Source organism: Oncorhynchus mykiss, chromosome 5 (assembly GCF_013265735.2).
Source record: "Oncorhynchus mykiss isolate Arlee chromosome 5, USDA_OmykA_1.1, whole genome shotgun sequence".
Taxonomy (NCBI): domain Eukaryota; kingdom Metazoa; phylum Chordata; class Actinopteri; order Salmoniformes; family Salmonidae; genus Oncorhynchus; species Oncorhynchus mykiss.
Window position 1 is genome coordinate 41229891 of NC_048569.1, and position 22123 is coordinate 41252013.

Consider the following 22123-nt stretch of genomic DNA (forward strand, 5'->3'; position numbering starts at 1 on the left):
ACACAACATTATCATCGGCTAGATTAGAACACTGTCACGTAGGATACAGCAGGGGACCCCTCTCAGCAGGGGACCCCCCGCCGACCCCTCGCAGTTTGGGAACTACTGCTTTAGATCAATGTTTCTCAATCCTGGCCCTACCACTACACACCTGATTCAAGTCAAAGGCTCGATGAGGAGTTGATTAGTTGAAGGAAGTGTGTGAGTGGTACAGTAGGGCAAAAACAAAAATGGCACCCTTTGGGTCCCAGGACCAGGATTGAGAAACTGTGCATTAGATCAGTGTATTTCAGCATTTGCTGTGGGTCACCAGGACCAGGGTTGACAAACAGGAGTCTAAACGACTATTGAGCAGACAGGACTGGTGCTACCCTGGTTTTGAACTGAAGAACTGCTGTACCAAATGTCTTGGGCTGGGAGAGGTAACAGAAATTAGTGGTAGGTGGGTACTTTGCTTCTGTAATAGTTGGGGAAACATTGGTACTGAACCCTGACCTGTTCACCGGACGTGCTGTTTCGACCCCCCCCCCCCCCCCCCCCCCCCCCCCTCCCCCTCCCCCTCTCCTCTCTCTCTGCCGCACCTGCTGTCTCAACCTTTGAATGCTTGGCAATGAAAAGCCAACTGACATTTACTCCTGAGGTGTTGACCTGTTGCACCCTCTACAACCACTGTGATTTGACCCTGCTGGTCATCTATGAATGTTTGAACATTTTGAAGAACGATGGTCACGTTACTCTTATACTCTCCACCCAGCACAGCCAGAAGAGGACTGGCCAGCCCTCTTAGCCTGGTTCCTCTCCACCCAGCACAGCCAGAAGAGGACTGGCCAGCCCTCAGAGCCTGGTTCCTCTCCACTCAGCACAGCCAGAAGATGACTGGCCAGCCCTCAGAGCCTGGTTCCTCTCCACTCAGCACAGCCAGAAGATGACTGGCCAGCCCTCAGAGCCTGGTTCCTCTCCACTCAGCACAGCCAGAAGAGGACTGGCCAGCCCTCAGAGCCTGGTTCCTCTCCACCCAGCACAGCCAGAAGAGGACTGGCCAGCCCTCAGAGCCTGGTTCCTCTCCACCCAGCACAACCAGAAGAGGACTGGCCACCCCTCTGAGCCTGGTTCCTCTCTAGGTCTCTTCCTAGGTTCCTGTCTAGGGAGTTGTTCCTAGCCACCGTGCTTCTATATCTGCATTGCTTGCACTTTGGGGTTTTAGGCTGGGTTTCTGTATAAACACTTTGTGACAACTGCTGATGTTAAAAGGGCTTTATAAATACATTTGATTGAATGATTGATACAGTGTGTGTTCATTTAAGTATACAGGATATCTACAATATAGCCATCAGCATAACTGACATCAAAGCATCACCAAGCTGTTTGCCCTGCCTCTTTTCCACTTTGTTAGCTCTCTCTCAATTCAATTTAAGGGCTTTTATTGACATGGGAAACATATCTCTCTCTTTCTCGCTCTCGCGCTCACTCCCCCCCCCCCCCCCCCCCCCATCTCTCTCCAGCCCTTTCTATCCTTTCATAATGTTCTCTCCCTGATGATTGGAAATGTCAGGGGTTGCCGTGACAGCGGGCAGTTTGGCAACCTGACTGATTCCTGTCACCGTGTGTGTGTGTGTGTGTGTGTGTGTGTGTGTGTGTGTGACATTGGTGGGTTGAGGCTGAAGTGGGGGGGGAAGGAAAGTTCTACAATGGCATGAGACTGACCTCATCTCTCACACACATTGTAAGACATCACATAAAACCAAAAAATTGCCCACTAATACAGGACTAGTAAAAGGCCCAGTGCACTACTTTTGTGAATACCTTTTTTTCATTCTGATTTTTCAGCATCCCTGCTTCCTGTGGCTATGTATGGGTCAAGACACCTATATCACTCGTGTAGCCTATTATACTCAAAGAACCAACTTTGTGGAGCACACACACACACACACACACACACACACACACACACACACTATTGAGTCGGGCTGGTTGAAGTGGTGTTGTAAATCAATGGTCTAGATCAGTGTAAAGGGGAGGGGACAGAATGGTTATCTGATTCCTAATGTCGTCCACTGAGAGGGAGGATATGCGACAGTTGAACATGATGTAATTCTCAAACACACACACACACACAGTGTGCAGGGCTAACGGGGCTAAGATCAAAGCCAGCGACGTGACTGAAGGGAGTTAGTCAGTAGGATGACACGCAAGGAAATATGATGTTAATATATATATATATATATATATATATAAGGATTGCCTGCTCGTGCATATGCATACTCATGATTTAAGGTAATCTGAATCAGGAAGTACCTGCAGGGGAATGGAATAGCACAGGAGGATACATCCCTTCTAACACCCTGAGAGAACAGACCAGTCATGAAGAGCACTGGACTGAACCTGCACCATAAAATCAAAGACCCCTGCACTCCTCTAGCTCACTCCAACACAAACATGAGCGAACACACACACACAGACGCCAGGAGGAATTTACAGTAGACAAGTCTTTCATCTCGGGAAGAAGATTGAAAGCTGTACGTAGAGTCCATTTGAAATAACATTTCTGTTCCATTTTTTTTCTCCTTCCAAAAATAAAAAATAAATGTACGTTTTCAGTTCGCATCTGGTTTGAGTCTGATTTTAATGAGCCAGGTGGTTTTATAACAATGTGTGTGTGGTGTGTGTGTGTGTGGGTGTTTGTTTGTGTGTGTATGTGCATCTATCTGTCCTCAAGCTGGTCTGTCCTCTGCAGCTGCTGTCACAGACACACACGGCACAAGCAACACCCACACACAGCACCCGTAACACACACGGCATAAGCAACACCCACACACAGTGAGCTGAGAGAGAGGACCTGTCACTGTGCATCTATCGACTGACACTGTCCCAGGGAAAAGCATGCACGCACACACACAAATACACACACACACACACACACACACAGCCCAAGGAACTGCAGTCTAACTGCAAACTGAAGTGAAGTAAAAGAAAGCGGAGGCATTTTAGCTCCACGAGACAGTGTGGGTTGACTAAGGACAATTGCTGTTCCCTGGGCTGTGTGTGTGTGTGTATTTGTGTATGTCTGTATGAGTGTGTGTATTTGTATGAGTGTGTGTGTATTTGTGTTTGTTTGTGTGTTTGTGTTTGTTTGTATTTGTATTTGTGTGTGTGTGTGTGTGTGTGTGTGTGTCATGCCAGGGGCTAGCTAGGTCTGGCAGACTGTGTCATCCTCCTGTGCTTTCCTGTCATGGAAAAAGGCCTTTCCCTCTTGTTTCTTTACATTTCACGCTAGAAATACTGTAGAACTCTAATTACATTGAATAAATTCAAAGACAAATGCCATGGAAATGGGACGTCAAACCCTTATCCGTGTCCTAATTTGCATAATGTAGGATTTCATCCATAAACATCTGCAGCTATTCATCATTGCCTACATGGGTGAGGCTGTCGTTTTGTCTAGACCTGGGTTCAAATACTATTCAGGGTATTTCAATTACTTTCAAAGACATTTGGAAGTAAGAACTTCAATATATTTTCTTTGAAAACACAAGGAGTTGAATATTGGAATGTATTTGGAAATACTCAAATACACAGACAAGTGTATATTCAAATATAAATATTTAAATATTTCATACATTTGAATCCAGGTCTGTTTGGAATTTGAAATAATGTATTTGGAAATAAGTATTTTGTATACATATTTTTTTTTAGTAAGCTTTTATAGAAAATTACTATTTGATTTGGGCCAGATTATTTGAAAATACTAAAATACACAAAAAAACAAGTATTTACACAACAAATAATCAAATACACATGTATTGAACCCAGTTCTGGTACTGTCAGGCATGTAATGCTGCAGTCGTAGAATTAGAGGGGTATTCCTGTCACGCCTGCTCCCACTCTTTCCCCCTCTTCTCGTCTCCAGCGTCGGTCCTTACATTCTGAGTCCAACCACTTCTAATTCTATGGATTTTCCACTGCCTCAGGAATCCTAACAGCTCTGGAAAATCTCTGTAGTCAATCAGTTTGTCTATACATTAACTGGCTAGTTTATTAATTACATCTAATACTGTCTAGTACCGTGTCGACACCCCCTTGCCTCCAGAACAGCCTGAATTCTTAGGGGCATGGATTCTACAAATAGGAAACGTTCCATAGGGATGTGGGTCCATCTGGCATCAGGCAGTTGCTGCAGATTGGCTGGTGGTACAACACCGCCACCAGCCTGTACAGGTGTTCATGGACTCTTGCTGCTTACGCCAAATCCTGACTCTGCCATCAGCATGACCCAACAGGAACTGGGATTCGTTGGGACAATGCAATTGTTTTCCACTCCACAATTGTCAAGTGTTGGTGATCGCGTGCCCACTGGAGCCGCTTCTTGTTTTTAGCTGATAGGAGTGGATCCTGGTGTGGTCGTCTGCTACAATAGCCCATCTGTGACAAGGACTGACCAGCTGTGCATTCCGAGATGCCGTTATGCACAACACTGTTGTACTGTGCTGTTATTTGCCTGTTTGTGGCCCGCGTGTTAGATTGCACAATTCTTGCCATTCTCCTTCGACCTGTCTCATCAACAAGCTGTTTTCGCCCACAGGACTGCTGCTGACTGGATGTCTTTTTGTTTGTCACCCCATTCTCGGTGAACCCTAGACACTGTTGTGCGTGAAAAGCCCAGGAGGGTGGCCGTTTCTGAGATACTGGAACCGGCACGCCTGTCACCGACAATCATACCATGCTCAAAGTTGCTTAGGTCACTCGTTTTGTCAAGTCTAACATTCAATCGAACAGTAACTGAATGGCTCGAAGCCTGTCTGCCTGCTTTATTTAGCAAGCCACGGCCACGTGACTCAGGGTGTGCAGGAGCCATCCACTTTCGTGAACGGTACCTAATAATATATACAGTGTATTCGGGAAAGTATTCAGACCCCTGGACTTTTCCCACATTTTGTTACATTACATACAGCCTTATTCTAAAATGGATTAAAAAAAATTGAATAGACATCAAATCACATACAATACCCCATAATGACAAAGCAAAAACTGATTTATTAAACATAAAAAACAGAAATACCTTATTTAAGTAAGTATTCATACCCTTTGCTATGAGACTCGAAATTGAGCTCAGGTGCATCCTGTTTCCATTGATCATCTTTTAGATGAGTACACTTGTGAGTACACTTGTGGTAAATTCAATTGATTGAAACGTTTGTGGTCATACGCACATCCTTAAAAACATTGGTGCTGGGATAATAAAGACTAGTATAGAACAAGACGGCCCGCACGCTGTTAAAGCTCCCAATTCATGGCTTTATTGACAACGTTTCGATCCGAAAGGAATCTTCGTCAGGTCAAACAAACAAACTGACAGATCACATCACAAAATATATAACATTTCACCTCACATGACCATTGCGGACATGACGCACGGTGGGTGCAAAAGCAATTTGTGCATCTCTAATAATTGAATAACAATGAGATGTGTACATGTAAACACAACAAAAAAAGAATCGTCCTCCCACTGTAAACTGCTTTAATTTTCAGAAAACTTAACATGTGTAAATATTGTATGAACATAACAAGTTGGACAAACTGAACAAGTTCCACAGACATGTGTCTAACAGAAATTGAATAATGTGTCCCTGGACAAAAGGGGGGTCAAAATCAAAAGTGACAGTCAGTATCTGGTGTGGCCACCAGCTGCATTAAGTACTACAGTGCATCTCCTCCTCATGGTCTGCACCAGATTTGCCAGTTCTGCTGTGAGATGTTACCCCACTCTTCCACCTAGGCACCTGCAAGTTCCCGGACATTTCTGGGGGGAATGGCCCTAGCCCTCACCCTCCGATCCAACAGGTCCCAGACGTGCTCAATGGGATTGAGATCCGGGCTCTTCGCCGGCCATGGCAGAACACTGACAAATCGGGCACAGATCGAGCAGTATGGCTGGTGGCATTCTCATGCTGGAGGGTCATGTCAGGATGAGCCTGCAGGAAGGGTACCACATGAGGAAGGAGGATGTCTTCCCTGTATCTCATCATTGAGATTGCCTGCAATGACAACACACTCAGTCCGATGATGCTGTGACACACCGCCCCAGACCATGATGGACCCTCCACCTCCAAATCGATCCCGCTCCAGAGTTCAGGCCTCGGTGTAATGCTCATTCCATTGACGATAAATGGGAATCCAACCATCACCCCTGGTGAGACAAAACTGTGACTCGTCAGTGAAGAGCACTTTTTGCCAGTCCTGTCTGGTCCAGCAACGGTGGATTTGTGCCCATAGGCAACATTGTTGTTTGTGATGTCTGGTGAGGACCTGCTACAACAGGCCTACAAACTCTCAGTCCAGCCTCTCTCAGCCTATTGAGGATAGTCTGAGCACTGATGGAGGGATTGTGCATTCCTGGTGTAACTCGGGCAGTTGTTGTTGGCATCCTGTACCTGTCCCGCTGGTCTGATGTTTGGATGTACCGATCCTGTGCAGGTGTTGTTACACATGGTCTGCCACTGCGAGGATGATCAGCTGTCCGCCCTGTCTCCCTGTCTTAGGCGTCTTACAATACGGACATTGCAATTTATTGCCCTGGCCACATCTGCAGTCCTCATGCCTCCTTGCAGCATGCCTAAGGCATGTTCACGCAGGTGAGCAGGGACCCTAGGTATCTTTCTTTTGGTGTTTTTCAGAGTCAGTAGAAAGGCCTCTTTAGTGTCCTAAGTTTTCATAACTGTGACCTTAATTGCCTACCGTCTGTAAGCTGTTAGTGTCTTAACGACTGTTCCACAGGTGCACGTTCATTAATTGTTTATGAGTCATTGAACAAGCATGGGAAACAGTGTTTAAACCCTTTACAATGAAGATCTGTGAAGTTATTTGGATTTTTACGAATTATCTTTGAAAGACAGGGTCCTGAAAAAGGCACGTTTCAAGTTTAGAAGTTCCAGAAAATAATATATTTTTACAAAATGACCAAGTAGGTGACCTGGAAGGCAAGACAAATCAAAATGACATATTCATGTAAGAAATGGTCTGATATCTCCTGACATCAAATTAAATTGATTGGACATGATTTGGAAAGGCACACACCTGTCTATATAATGTCACACAGTTGACAGAGCATGTCAGAGCATAAACCAAGCCATGAGGTCGAAGGAATTGTCCGTAGAGCTCCGAGACAGGATTGTGTCGAGGCACAGATCTGGGGAAGCGTACCAAAAAAATTCTGCAGCATTGAAGGTCCCCAAGAACACAGTGGCCTCCATCATTCTTAAATGGAAGAAGTTTTGAACCATCAATACTCCTCCTAGACCTGGTCGCACGGCCAAACTGAGCAATCAGCGGAGAAGGGCCGTGGTCAGGGAGGTGACCAAGAATCCGATGGTCACTTTGACAGAACTCAAGAGGTTCATCTTTGGAGATGGGAGAACCTACCATCTCTGCAGCACTCCACCACTAAGGCCTTTATGGTAAGTGGCCAGACGGAAGCCACTCCTCAGTAAAAGGTACTTCACAGCTCGCTTGGAGTTTGCCAAAAGGCACCTAAAGGACTCTCAGACCATGAGAAACAAGATTCTCTGGTATGATGAAACCTAGATTGAACACTTTGGCCTGAATGTCAAACGTCACATCTGGATGAAACCTGGCACCATCCCTACGGTTGAAGCATGGTGGCGGCAGCATCATGCTGTGGGGATGTTTTTCAGTGGCAGGGACTGGGAGACTAGTCAGGATCGAGGGAAAGATGAAAGGAGCAAAGTACAGAGAGATCCTTGATGAAAACCTGCTCCAGAGGGCTCAGGACCTCAAACCGGGGTGAATGTTCAGCTGGACAAGGACAACAACCCTAAGCACACAGCCAAGACAACGCAGGAGTGGCTTCTGGACAAGTCTTTGAATGCCCTTGAGTGGCCCAGCCCAAGCCCGGACTTTAAACCAATCAAACATCTCTGGAAGGACCTGAAAATAGCTGTGCAGCGACGCTCCCCATCCAACCTGACAGAGCTTGAGAGGATCTGCAGAGAAGAATGGGAGAATCTCCCCAAATACAGCTGTGCCAAGCTTGTAGTGCCATACCCAAGAAGACAAGGCTGTAATAGCTGCCAATAGTTCCTTAACAAAATACTGAGTAAAAGGTCTGAATACTTATGTAAATGTGATATATTATATATATATATATATATTTTTTTTTTTTACATTTGCAAACATTTCTAAAAACCTGTTTTTGCTCTGTCATTATGGGGTATTGTGTGTAGATTGATGAGTGGGAAAAATGATTTAATCCATTTTAGAATAGGCTGTAACGTAACAAAAAGTGAAAAAAGTCAAGGGGTTTGAATACTTTCCAAATGCACCGTATATTTGAAGGGTATTCCATGTTAAAACTGTCCAAATATTTTGATATGCAATGATTTTAAAAGCTTTGTTTTTCCTTTTGCCACCCTTGGGAAACTTTTTTGCTACTCCACTTATCCTGGATTCCCTGGTTGTGATATATGCTGATGTAGTGGGAGTTCTTTATAGAACATAGAAGATTCTAGAGAATTACATTCCCACGGGATTCCTTACCCTGACAGCTCGATGACAATGGATCCTCCTCTCCATCCTTCTATCTTCACCCTCTTTCCTCTCCTCCTCTCATCTCTCATTCTCTCCTGTCTCTCTAGTCTTCACTCAGTGGAAGCAGATTATAAAGCTTGGAGCTCTCCACATCCCCTCCCTCTATTCCTGTTGATGACTCTCTGTGGATATACCGACAAACACATGCACGATGCACAGGCGGTCTAATGACATAAGAGCAGATAAATGCTCAATACTAAGTCTGCAGAAAGCACACACACACAAACAGACAGGCTTAAAGCTCTGATATGGCAGTGCTGTCTGGAAACATCTTCCTCAGTCGCTGAAGGGAGGAGCTGACGACACACACCTCAGTGTGCTGAAGGAGAAGACCGCTAACAAATATGGCTATAGGAAAAGACTAAACGTCTTGTAGATTTTGGGACTATGCTGTGACTTCAGAGGGGTGTACAAGGGGAGGGTGAGAACACATACAGTGCCCATGGAAGTTTTTCACATCTTGTTACGTTACAGCCTTATTCTAAAATCTATAAAATCTATTTTTCCCTCATCAATCACAGTACCCCATAAAGACAAAGTGAAAACAGATTTGACATTTTTGCAAATGTAGTAAAAATAAAACACCTTATTTACATAAGTATTCAGACCCTTTGCTATGAGACTCAAAATTGAGCTCAGGTGCATCCTGTTTCCATTGATCAAGGGCCTTGGTCAGGGAGGGGATCAAAAACCCGATGATCACTCTGACAGAGCTCCAGAGTTTCTCTGTGGAGATAGGATAACTTCCAGAAGGACAAACATCTCTGCAGCACTCCACCAATCAGGCCTTTATGGTGGAGTGGCCAGACGGAAGCCACTCCTCAGTAAATGGCACATAAAAGCCGCTTGGAGTTTGCCAAAAGGCAACTAAAGACTCGCAGACCATGAGAAACAAGATTCTCTGGTCTGATGAAACACATATTGAACTCTTTGGCTTGAATGCCAAGCGTCATGGTGGAGCATGGTTGTGGCAGCATCTTGCTGTGTTTATCAGCGGCAGGGACTGGGAGATTAGTCAGGATCGAAGGAAAGATGAACTAAGCAAAGTACAGAGAGATCCTTGATGTAAACCTGTACCAGAGAGCTCAGGACCTCAGACCTGGGTGAAGGTTCACCTTCCAAGAGGTCAACGACACCAAGAACACAGCAAAGACAACACAGGAGTGGCTTCGGGACAAGTCTCTGAATGTCCTTGAGTGGCCCAGTCAGAGCCTGGACTTGAACCCGATCTAATATTTCTGGAGACCTGAGAATAGCTGTTCAGCGACGCGCCCCATCCAACCTGACAGAGCTTGAGAGGATCTGCAGAGAAGAATGCAAGTGTTCCAAGGTTGTAGCGTCATACCCAAGAAGACTCGAGGCTGTAATCACAGAGTAAAGGGTCTGAATACTTATGTAAATAAATTATTTCAGTTTATTTTATTTTATACATTTGCACAAAAAAATAAAAACCAGTTTTTTTCTTTGTCATGATGGGGTATTGTCTGTAGATTGATGGGGGGAGGGGGGCGGCATTTTTTAAATCCATTTTAGAGTACAGGTTGTAGCATGACAAAATGGAAGAAAAGTTACAAAAGAATAAAGACATTTCAAATGTCATATTATGTCTATATACAGTGTTGTAATGATGTGCAAATAGATAAAGTACAAAAGGGAAAATAAATAAACATAAATATTGGTTGTATTTACAATGGTGTTTGTTTTTCACTAGTTGCCCTTTTCTTGTGGCAACAGGTCACAAAGCTTGCTGCTGTGATGGCACACTGGTATTTCACCCAGTAGATATGGGAGTTTACCAAAATCGGGGTTGTTTTCAAATTCTTTGTGGATCTGTGTAATCTGAGGGAAATATGTGTCTCTAATATGGTCATACATTTAGCAGAAGGTTAAGAAGTGCATCTCTCTCTCTCTCTCTCTCTCTCTCTCTCTCTCTCTCTCTCTCTCTATCTCTATCTGCATGTGTGTGCGGGGTATTGGGGTGGGCTTGGGGCCATGGCAGTTCATAGCCCTCTTGATTAGCAGAGGGAAGGCAACAGTGCTCGTTTGAGAGAATGAAATTGTGTGTGCGCGCGTGTGTGTGATACACCAGGGGCAGCAGTCAGTCCGCCACAACAACAACATAGGCCTTATGCTAATGAACATTCTTTCTCCCTCTCCCTCTGACTCTCTCCTTTTGCCTCTCTCACTTCCTCTCTCTCTCTCTTTCTCCATCTCTCTCTTTCCATCCCCCCCCCCTCTCTCTTTCTCTTCCAGACAGCCCTGCTGTCAATCTACTGCTTCAATCACAGGTGCCATGACCTGAGGAGATGGATGGAGGTGAAGATGTGATATAGGTCAGGGCTGGGCAGATAGCTTAGGAGGTTGGTGGCACCTCCATTGGGGAGAACGGACTTGGTAATGGTAATTGCTGGAGGGGAATGTGTGGAATGGTATCAAAGACATCAATCATGGTTTCCTTAAACATTTAAATAGAATTTAGAATATGATCATTTTCACATATAACACACAAACAGACATAATACACTGACATACAGTATTAACCAGATAAATACTCTTAATAGTCCAAAAATATATATTGAGTCCTTCATCTACCATAGTCCCCGCACAACCTTCCAATTTATTATATTTAAATAGTTAAAATACTATTGTTTGCATATATATTTTGAATGGTTTCTGGTTTGCTCAGATACATTTTTCAAATTCTTTATTGCTCTAAATCGAAATGTTATTTGGACTATTCCTCTTTTCTGTCTTTATAACGCATAGACGTGGACAATTTATTACTAGTATTTACTTAATGTCGGTCTCTTACCAACTGAATACTGTTGTGAATAGAGTTTGGCTGTTTTAAATGGTGTACATTGTGAAATAAAATAAGCATTTTTTTTTCAATTATTGTGTTGATTGATGACCAGCCAAGTGTCACACCCTGATGTGTTTCACCTGTCTTTGTGATTGTCTCCACCCCCCTCTAGGTGTCTCCCATCTTCCCCATTATCCCCTGTGTATTTACACCTGTGTTCTCTGTTTGTCTGTTGCCAGTTCATCTTGTTTGTCAAGTCAACCAGCATTTTGTCTCAGCTACTTCTTTTCCCCCAGTCTCTCTTTTTTTCACCCTCCTGGTTTTGACCCTTGCTTGTCCTGTCTCTGAGCCCGCCTGCCTGACTACTCTGTCTGCCTGCCATCCTGTACCTTTGCCCCACCTCTGGATTACCGACCTCTGCCTGACCTGACCCTGAGCCTGCCTGCCATCCTGTACCTTTGCCCCTACTCTGGATTATCAACCCCTGACTGCCTTAACCTGTCGTTTGCCTGCCCCTGTTGCTGTAATAAACATTTACTTTGACACAGTCTGCATCTGGGTCTCACCTTCAAACCTGATAGTACGAACTGGCCATGACTGACCCAGCAGTCCCAGGACAGCTGTGCGACACCATCTCCTCTCAAGGAGCAACCATCTGGAGGCACGAGGAACTGCTTCGTGGCCTTAGGGAGGGGGTCCACACGTTGGCTGAACGCCATGACCGGGCATTGTATATTTTGCTGGAGCAATTCCGCAGGTTGTCTGGGAGGCAGCCTACTACGGTGGTAACCCCACAGCCCCTGGGTGCTCAGGGTGCTCTCATGTTTGAGCTTCAGCCCTCCTCCTTCCCCCGGATTGCTCCAAGATTGCCTCTCTCATCACACTGATGTCCGGGAGGGCTCTCACCTGGGCTACTGCTGTATGGGAACAACAGTTGTTCATATGCGTTAGTCTGGAGGGGTTCGGGGGGAGGTGAAGGTTTCTTACACCCCGTTCTCCGGGAGAGAAGCTGCCCGGAAGCTAATCCAGCTTCGGCAGGACTCCCACTGTGTGGCAGATGGTGTGGATTTCCGCAAGTTGGCAGCGGAGAGTGTTTGGAACCAGGAAGCACTGTTCGATATGTTCCTGCACTGCATCTCGGAGGAGGACAAGCTTGCAGCTCGGGAATTACCTACGGATCTCGATTCCCTCATCGCTTTGACCATCTGAATCGATGGGCGACTACAGGAATGACGGAGGGAGAGGAAATTTGACTTTGCCTGCATGTCCAGGGATTCCATCTTGCCTCCGAGTCATCCTGGAAGTCCCCGACGATCTCATTGCCGAGAGAATATGAGGCTTACCGACCTTCCCCGAGAGTTGCCGAAGACGGCTGAGCCACCGCTTCCTGAGCCTATGCAACTAGGTAGCCAGCGGAACGGTAATACAGGACCAACACGAAGAGTTGTCTGTATTGCGGGACTCTTGGTCATTTTGTGTCCTCTTGTCCTTTAAAAAGACCAGGCTCACTGGTAGGAGTGAGTACTCTGGTGGGCGATATGGAGAGCTTTCTTGCTTTCCTTGCTCACACCCCTTTTCATGCCATTCTGCTGTGGGGAAAGCAGTCTAAATCTCTCCGGGTCCTGATTGACTCTGGGACCGATGAGAGCTTTTAGGATGCTACCCTGGATTCCGAGCTGAACATGCCCACTCAGCCCCTTTCTTCTCCCATGGATGTTAGAGCGCTGGATGGGCGATCTATAGGCCGCGTCATTCATATTACCACTCCCATCAACCTACGGGTGTCAGGGAATCACAGCGAGACTATTCAATTCCTGCTCATGAAGTGTCCTCAGATTCCCGTGGTTTTGGGATTCTCCTGGCTCCAGCGACACAATCCTCCTCATCAACTGGTCTACTGGTGCCATCATGGGCTGGAGTCCATTATGAAGACGGTGCAACTTTCCCCGGGACGTATTCCTGGGGGCTCGGAAGATGCCCCGGACCTCTCCACCATCCCCGCAGAATACCAGGACTTTTGGGAGGTGTTCAACAAGGCCCGGGCCACTTCACTTCTGCCGCACCGACCATATGAATGCAGGATTGACCTTTCCCCTGGCACCACTCCACCCCGGGGACAACTGTACTTGCTATCGGGACCGGAGACCAAGGCTATGGGCACCCACATTGGGGACTCCCTAGCTGGAGGATTTATATGTCCTTCATCCTCTCCCGCCGGCGCAGGGTTCTTTGTGGAGAAGAAGGACAAGAGCCTATGCCCGTGCATCAACTACCGGGAACTCAATGGCATAATGGTGAAGAACCGCTACCCGCTACCACTCATCTCCTCGGCCTTCGAGCCGCTCCAGGGGGCCACTGTGTTTTCCAAGCTGGATCAATGGAACGCCTACCACCTGGTGCGGATACGGGAGGGGAATGAGTGGAAGACCGCCTTCAACACGGCCAGAGGCCACTAAGTATTTGGTCATGCCATTTGTCCTCACCAACGCCCCTGCTGTGTTCCAGGCTCTGGTAAATTATGTTCTCTGCAACATGTTGAACTGGTTCATCTTCGTCTACATTGATGACATCTTTGTCTTCTCCCACTCCCTCCCCCCCCCCCCCAAAACATGTACTCCACGTATGACAGGTTCTTCAATGCCAGAGACATCCTGGACCCAAGGCCTCATCGTGGATTTCCAACGCCAACACCCCAGTCAACCAGGTATGCGCCCAGGTAGGACGCCAGCCTCCTAATTTCACTTGCTAATGCATTTCCCCAGAACACAGAACAATAGTTCACCTGACTCCCAATTAATGCTTGGGTTGTTCGCTTAAGAATCTTTCCCGGTAAATATTTAACTATCCATCTGATCATGCATGCATGTAATATATATATTTTACATAGATTAGTTATTTGAGATGCTTCACCCCTAGAAGTTTGGTTTCTGCCACTTCCTAAATTTTTTTCCATGCTGTGTTGACCTTTTCCTGGTAGAACAGACCAACAACCTTGGTTTTCTTGGTGTTCAAAACCAGTTTGTTCCGGCAAACCCACTCCCTGATATGAACCAAATCTACTTGTAGAGCTTGCTATACTTGTTGAACCGATTGTCTTGATGTATAAATTGTAGTATCATCTGCAAATATAGTAGCTTGGGTTTCAGATAAGGCATAAGGAAGGTCGTTGGTATATACACTGCTCAAACAAAAAAATAAAGGGAACACTAAAATAACACATCCTAGATCTGAATGAATGAAATATTTTTATTGAATACTTTACATAGTTGAATGTGCTGACAACAAAATCACACAAAAATTATCAATGGAAATCAAATTTATCAAGGAGGTCTGGAGGTCTGGATTTGGAGTCACACTCAAAATTAAAGTGGAAAACCACACTACAGGCTGATCCAACTTTGATGTAACGTCCTTAAAACAAGTCAAAATGAGGCTCAGTAGTGTGTGTGGCCTCCACGTGCCTGTATGACCTCCCTACAACGCCTGGGCATGCTCCTGATGAGGTGGCAGATGGTCTCCTGAGGGATCTTCTCCTAGACCTGGACTAAAGCATCCGCCAACTCCTGGACAGTCTGTTGGTGGATGGAGCGAGACATGATGTCCCAGATGTGCTCAATTGGATTCAGGTCTGGGGAACGGGCGGGCCAGTCCATAGCATCAATGCCTTCCTCTTGCAGGAACTGCTGACACACTCCAGCCACATGAGGTCTAGCATTGTCTTGCATTAGGAGGAGCACAGGGCCAACCGCACCAGCATATGGTCTCACAAGGGGTCTGAGGATCTCATCTCGGTACCTAATAGCAGTCAGGCTACCTCTGGCGAGCACATGGAAGGCTGTGCGGCCCCCCAAAGAAATGCCACCCCACACCATGACTGACCCACCGCCAAACCGGTCATGCTGGAGGATGTTGCAGGCAGCAGAACGTTCTCCACGGTGTCTCCAGACTCTGTCACGTCTGTCACGTGCTCAGTGTGAACCTGCTTTCATCTGTGAAGAGCACAGGGCACCAGTGGCGATTTTGACAATCTTGGTGTTCTCTGGCAACTGCCAAACGTCCTGCACGGTGTTGGGCTGTAAGCACAACCCCCACCTGTGGACATCGGGCCCTCATACCACCCTCATGGAGTCTGTTTCTGACCGTTTGAGCAGACACATGCACATTTGTGGCCTGCTGGAGGTCATTTTGCAGGGCTCTGGTAGTGCTCCTCCTGCTCCTCCTTGCACAAAGGCGGAGGTAGCGGTCCTGCTGCTGGGTTGTTGCCCTCCTACGGCCTCCTCCACGTCTCCTGATGTACTGGAATGTCTCCTGGTAGCGCCTCCATGCTCTGGAAACTACGCTGACAGACACAGCAAACCTTCTTGCCACAGCTCGCATTGATGTTCCATCCTGGATGAGCTGCAGTACCTGAGCCACTTGTGTGGGTTGTAGACTCCGTCTCATGCTACCACTAGAGTGAAAGCACCGCCAGCATTCAACCAAAACATCAGCATGACCAAAACATCAGCCAGGAAGCATAGGAACTGAGAAGTGGTCTGTGGTCACCCCCTGCAGAACCACTCCTTTATTGGGGGTGTCTTGCTAATTGCCTATAGTTTCCACCTGTTGTCTATTCCATTTGCACAACAGCATGTGACATTTATTGTCAATCAGTGTTGCTTCCTAAGTGGACAGTTTGATTTCACAGAAGTGTGATTGACTTGGAGTTACATTGTGTTGTTTAAGTGTGTCCTTTATTTTTTAGAGCAGTGTATTAAGTAAATTAGGGGCCCAAGGCAGCTGCCCTGCAGTATTCCACAGTTTAAAGCATGAGGGGAAGAAAACGACCCATTGATATAGGTGGACTGTTTCTTGTCAGTTAGATATATATGACTGTACCCAATTCAATGCTGCATAATGCAATCATTTTGCACTAAATAAATGCTCCACTGAAATCTAAAAATAGTACACCCACAAACCTGCCATTATCCATAGCATTGAGCCATTGGTCAGTCAGTGATGGAAGAGGTGAGGGAGTGAGGGATAGAAAGAGAACAAGGAGTAGTAGAGGTAAGAGGTGGGTGGATAAAGAGAGGAAGAGAAGGATAGATGAAGAAGAGATGGATAGAAGGAGATATAAAGGGGAAGAATAAGGTCCCCAGAGACACATCTTCAGGAAGGAACAATGATATATATAAACTTCTGGACTACTGATGCTATGTATTGACCAGTGAGAGGCTTTGAAGCCACCGGTCGGCCATATTTGAACTCCCCAGAAGAAGCAGAAGGACAAAATTACATGTACTTATTTATGTATTTATGTTGTAGTGGGGACCGTAACATAAAAAGTATACTTTAAGGAAAACAAAATTGCACACCTCTTCAAGAAACCCCCACTGGTGGTCAATAAGAGTGGTCACAATATTGGGGACAGCTTGGTGAGATCTGACCTGATCCCTGAGACCACTCAGACACTCTTGACATCCATTCCAAATGGGAACTACAAATGTGGCTCATGCGCACAGTGCAATAGCACTACAAAAACATCCTTCTCAGATATCCACATACAGATCGAAAAATTCCTGTTAGGGGTATCATCTCATGCAAGACAAAGGGAGTAATCTATCTCATCACCCTTCTTATGAACAATTATATTTTCTGTGAGCAGGTATTTTGTAAATTAAGGTATTCTTAATACAGCTTATCAGAGTACACCAATATGTTCCCCCTGTTGATGACGCTTATTATGCACTATGGTTGAACCAAAATATGACAAAAACATTTCATGAAATTGGAAATATTTAAATATATAGGTAAAACATTTATGAAACAATAATGTTCATGTTATGCTAATGATAACAATGACATAATATATTCAATATGCTGTGAGCTATTGTCTTTTAACAGTTTCGCTCGGTTCATTCTGATCAAACTACTGTAGCAATTACGACACACCCCTCACTATTGTCATTGATTGTACTAATTGCACTGTTTGTCTACGTAAACTGGTTCAAGCATTCATGACATCACCCTGAAGAAGACACAGTGATGCCATTACGTTGGTGTTTCTTTACCTAATACATTACTGGGAGCTGATATATATGGTGTGCGACTTTGTTTTTGTAGCTTACAGTTTGTTCTCGGTTAGTCAGCACCTCCACACTACATAATTTTCTCTGGGTGTGCGCCAGCTCATGCTTTTCATTGGACTGATCATGTCAACATCATACTTTCAAAATCTTAGCTAGTAGTCATCATCATGAATCAGGTCGACAATCTACTGGCAAATCCTTTTCAACCCTTGTAATATGAAGAGAAATTATAGATAAAATGTATCGGTGCTCATCGGCCCTTGGACATAAACATTACACAACAAGTTGGAAGTCTCAAATTCAACAATGAGTGGTTTGGAAGGAATCAATGGCTAACTGCATGCATTGCAAATTAATCACTAGCCTGCTATTCAGTGGAGAGGCTGTGTGGTCCAAGTCTGGGTTTAACATCTTAGGGCTAGGCCCCTTTTCTCTCCACTTCCTGCTTGAATGACGTTCCCAAAGTAAACTGCCTGTAGCTCAGGTCCTGAAGCCAGGATATGCATATAATTGGTACCATTGGAAAGAAGAGTTTTTTTTGAGAGAGACCATCCTCTTAGAAATGCAAGAGAAAGGTTATATTGAAAACTCCCTGGATGCAATTCCTATGGCTTCCATGGGGTGTTTGCAGTCTATGTTCAAGGTTTCAGGTTTGTAACATCAAAATTGAATAACAAATAACAGTTTAAGTAGAAAGACACAGTTTTGGAAATTCGTGTTTGCGCACGCCATGAAGACATTACGCACCTGCTAAAATCGGTTTCCTATTGAACATACTTCTTTCCGAAATAAATATTATAGTTTGATAACATTTTAGGGTATCTGAGGAGTACATAGAAACATAGTTTGACTTGTTGAAACAAAGTTTTGGCGTAGATTTTCAGATTCCTTTCTTTGCAAGTTGAACGACTGGATTACTCAAATCGATTGCGCCAACTAAACAGACTTTTTGGGATATAAAGAAGGATTTCATCTAACAAAACGACACTACATGTTATAGCTGGGATCCATAGGATGACACATCAGAGGAAGATTTTTAAAAAGTAAGTGAATATTTAATTGTTATATGTGAATGTATGAAACCTGTGCCGGCGGAAAAATATTTTGATGTGCGGCGCCGTCCTCAAACAATCACATGGCATGTTTTCGCTGTAATAGCTACTGTTAGATTAACAAGAATTTAAGCTTTCAGCCGATATAAGACACTTTTGTACCTAAATGTTTAAAATCCATAATATTTATGATTATTTATTTGAATTGCGCGCCCTCCAGTTTTACAGGAAGTTGTCCTGCTAGCGAGACACCTATCTTTATTAAGGGTCTCTTGTCCAAGCTTAAAAGGATAAACATTCACATGCAACACCATGGGCCAGAAAATACATGAATACATGACTTCTGCTGCGTTCAAAACAACTGGAAACTTGGAACTGGGAAATCTCAGACTTCAGTGAGTTCAAGACAACTGGAACTCTGAAAATATCAAGCTCCGACTGGGAAAATATGTTTTGAATGCTCATCCAACTCAGAATTTCAAGTCGGGAACTCTGGCCTCTGTAACGGCTCGAAGAGTGATGGGTGTGGAGTCATGCGCAGAGAGCAGAGGATTCGGAAAAACACTTTATTTCCGTACAGGCACAGCGCACAAAGAGGGTGACGCCGAACACAGGCGTAAAACACTCCAAAATGTACTACACAGGTACATGCGCTGTACAGCGGAAAATCCAAAAGACAGGAACACTCCTTGACCAAAAACAGCAAACAAGCCCGCACGAACACAGGCGGGCCAACTGAACTTAAATAACCCCAACCCAAAACCCCAAACAAGGAACAGGTGAAACCAATTAGACCCAACAAAACGAAAAGGGGAAAAGGGATCGGTAGCAGCTAGTAGACCGGCGACGACGACCGCCGAGCGCCACCCGAACGGGAAGGGGAGCCACCTTCGGTGATATTTGTGACAGCCTCTTTCTAGAGCTCTGACCTAAAGACCACTGACGTCATGATTCGACCTTGTTTTTTTCAGAGTTCCCAGTTGTTTTGAAAGCACCATAAATCCAGAGAATGCCAAACGTTGATGACAATGATTGAAGACAAAGTTTGTATACTGCTGCATTAATTATGTAATATGCCAGGGATGTATACTGTAGCTAAGAAAGTAATACTAAGTGTATGTTGTGTAGTAAGCTGTTAGTAGCCCATGTGCCTCACCCTAATAATTTGGTTCCTTTCCCCATCATAACTTGGTGGTGCATACTGTTCTGACTTGGTGGTGCAAATGTAGCCTAGAACCAGTTTTAGAGAAATGTAATCATTGAATATTGTAATAGCTTTCATTGTCTGCTTATATCGGGAGCCGAAGATGTGGATGTCGATTATTAAGGCAGCCCCCCGTACCTCTCTGGTTCAGAGGGGTTGGGTTAAATGCAGAAGAGACATTTCAGTTGAATGCATTCAGTTGTACAACTGACTAGGTATCTGTCACGTTCTGACCTTAGTTCCTTTGTTTTGTCTTTGTTTTAGTATGGTCAGGGCGTGAGTTGGGGTGGGCAGTCTATGTTCTTTTTTCTATAATTTGGGATTGTGTGTTTGGCCTGGTATGGTTCTCAATCAAAGGCAACTGTCAATCGTGGTCCCTGATTGAGAACCATACTTAGGTAGCCTGGTTTCACCTTTGAGTTGTGTGTGATTATTTTCTGTTCTGTGTTTTGTGTGTATTCACCGTACAGGACTGTTTCGGTTTCATTTCGTTCTCTTTGTTGTTTTATTCGTTAGTGTTCTGAGTTATAATAAATATCATGAACACTTACCACGCTGCGCATTGGTCCTCCGATCCTTCCTACTACTCCTCCTCGTCCCTTCCCCATTTATTTATCCTACGGTTCTGACTTGGTGTACTTGGAAGAACACTGTAAGAACGGCCCATGTTCTGAATTCTGTCTCTGTACATTTCAAATGTGCTGAACAAATAGTTATATTGACTACGTCTGTCCTATCTCGCTCATTAATGTCTTAATCGAAATCACGGATTGCCTCTTATCCGCTCATCGTTCCCTTATGCCATAGTTTGTACATCTCAACTGTCAGTAGAAACCACATTTGTTTAAGCAAGTCAGCCATGTCAGCAATGTTTTATAAAAGACAGTAAATGAGGCTGAATGAACTGTTTCGCTGCCAGACAAGGCTCCGCTGATAGCCAGGTGTAGCAGTGGTAAGGGTTCACTCCATGGTGCTGAAAATAAACCTCTGCTGTCGGGACAGCCTTATGTAGGACCTAACAGTTTGTGGGCACAGTTTTTCACTGTTATAGTGCAATTAATGAAATGTTTAGTGTTGTGTTGTGTAGTGGCTTTGCTGGCATGCATCTAAAAACATTTTTTGTTTGTTTGCCGCACCAAGATATACATGCTAAAATCTCCACTGGCAACCCTTCTCATGGGATCAAAAGTCCTGCACATTCCTGCATACTAAGTAGCTCTCCAGGAGGAGAGTTAGTCACCTTTGAAGGGTACTTCTCAGCACCAGTAGGGTACCTCTCTGTAAGAAATGGGGTGTCCAATACTGGGAATAATGTGCCAAAGATTTTCTGCTCATAAGAGCTCATTTGTTGCTCTATTTCTATCCAGCTCGTGGATGTGTGTAGTTCTATCCTTCTCTTTCAGATACGGCTGTGTGGCCATGCAGCGTCAACATTCAGCTCAGGTCTCAGGTTCAGAATGAATCTATAGTTCTGGTTCCCTCACACATTCATTTTCCCAGCCAGGGAACGACTGTCACAAAACATATTAACAGTATGGTACACAGAGGAAATGGACACGCCTTAATATTCACTAAGGATATGCAACCGCCTGATTCAGCATCTAACTTGCACTAGTGCTTCCACATACTCACAACACCATCACCCTTGACGGCTATACACACTCCAAACATACTCATGGTACATTGCTAATCAATCACCTCTGGTCACACTTTGTTGTGCCGGAGAATATCTGTCATGAGAGAGAGCAGCCAGGGAAGTAGTGGACGACATCGCTTTCCCTGCAGATTTGGGACAGGAAGTCAATTACTCTAGGTTCCAACTGTGTCAAACTGAAGAAAATACATTCCAACATCCTGGATGAAGTGAGGTGGGAAATTCTCATTGAAAGCAATGGGAAACTGTCCAACTCATGAATGTGAGTTGATTGGTTAAATGGATTAGGTTGGAATTGAGTTCACCCCAACCCTGACCTCCATTTATCATCATGGAGAGTTTATAATGTATGAAACGAATAAGCAATGGCAGCAGGCTATCCTTTCCCATTCTTTTCTACATAGGCGTGCGTGTGTGCGTGTGCGCATGCGCGTGTGTGTGTGTGTGTGTGTACCCAAGAAATATTATTATCTTCCAGGTACCGGAAAGTAAAACAAGGAAAATTCTCCCTCGTGAAGGCCATTTTAAGTTTAGGGTTGGGTTTAGGGTTAGCGGTTAGGGTTAGTTAATTAGGGTCGGCAGTTAGGTTTAGGGTAAGGGTTGGTAGTTATAGTAGTAGTAGTAATAGTAATAGTATTAGTAGTAGTAGTGCTAGTAGTAGTAGTAGTGCTAGTAGTAGTACTACTAGTAGTAATAATACTAGTAATAATAGTGATAGTAGTAGTAATAGAAGTAGTA

At 44.8% G+C, this 22123-nt stretch overlaps 1 protein-coding gene across 1 annotated transcript in view; it reads right to left on the bottom strand.

Moving 5' to 3' along the window:
* The window catches only part of LOC110523833 (rabphilin-3A), a 41032-nt gene that overhangs the window by 16690 nt on the left and 2219 nt on the right, over positions 1 to 22123 (bottom strand). The gene's annotated exons all lie outside the window — the stretch shown is intronic.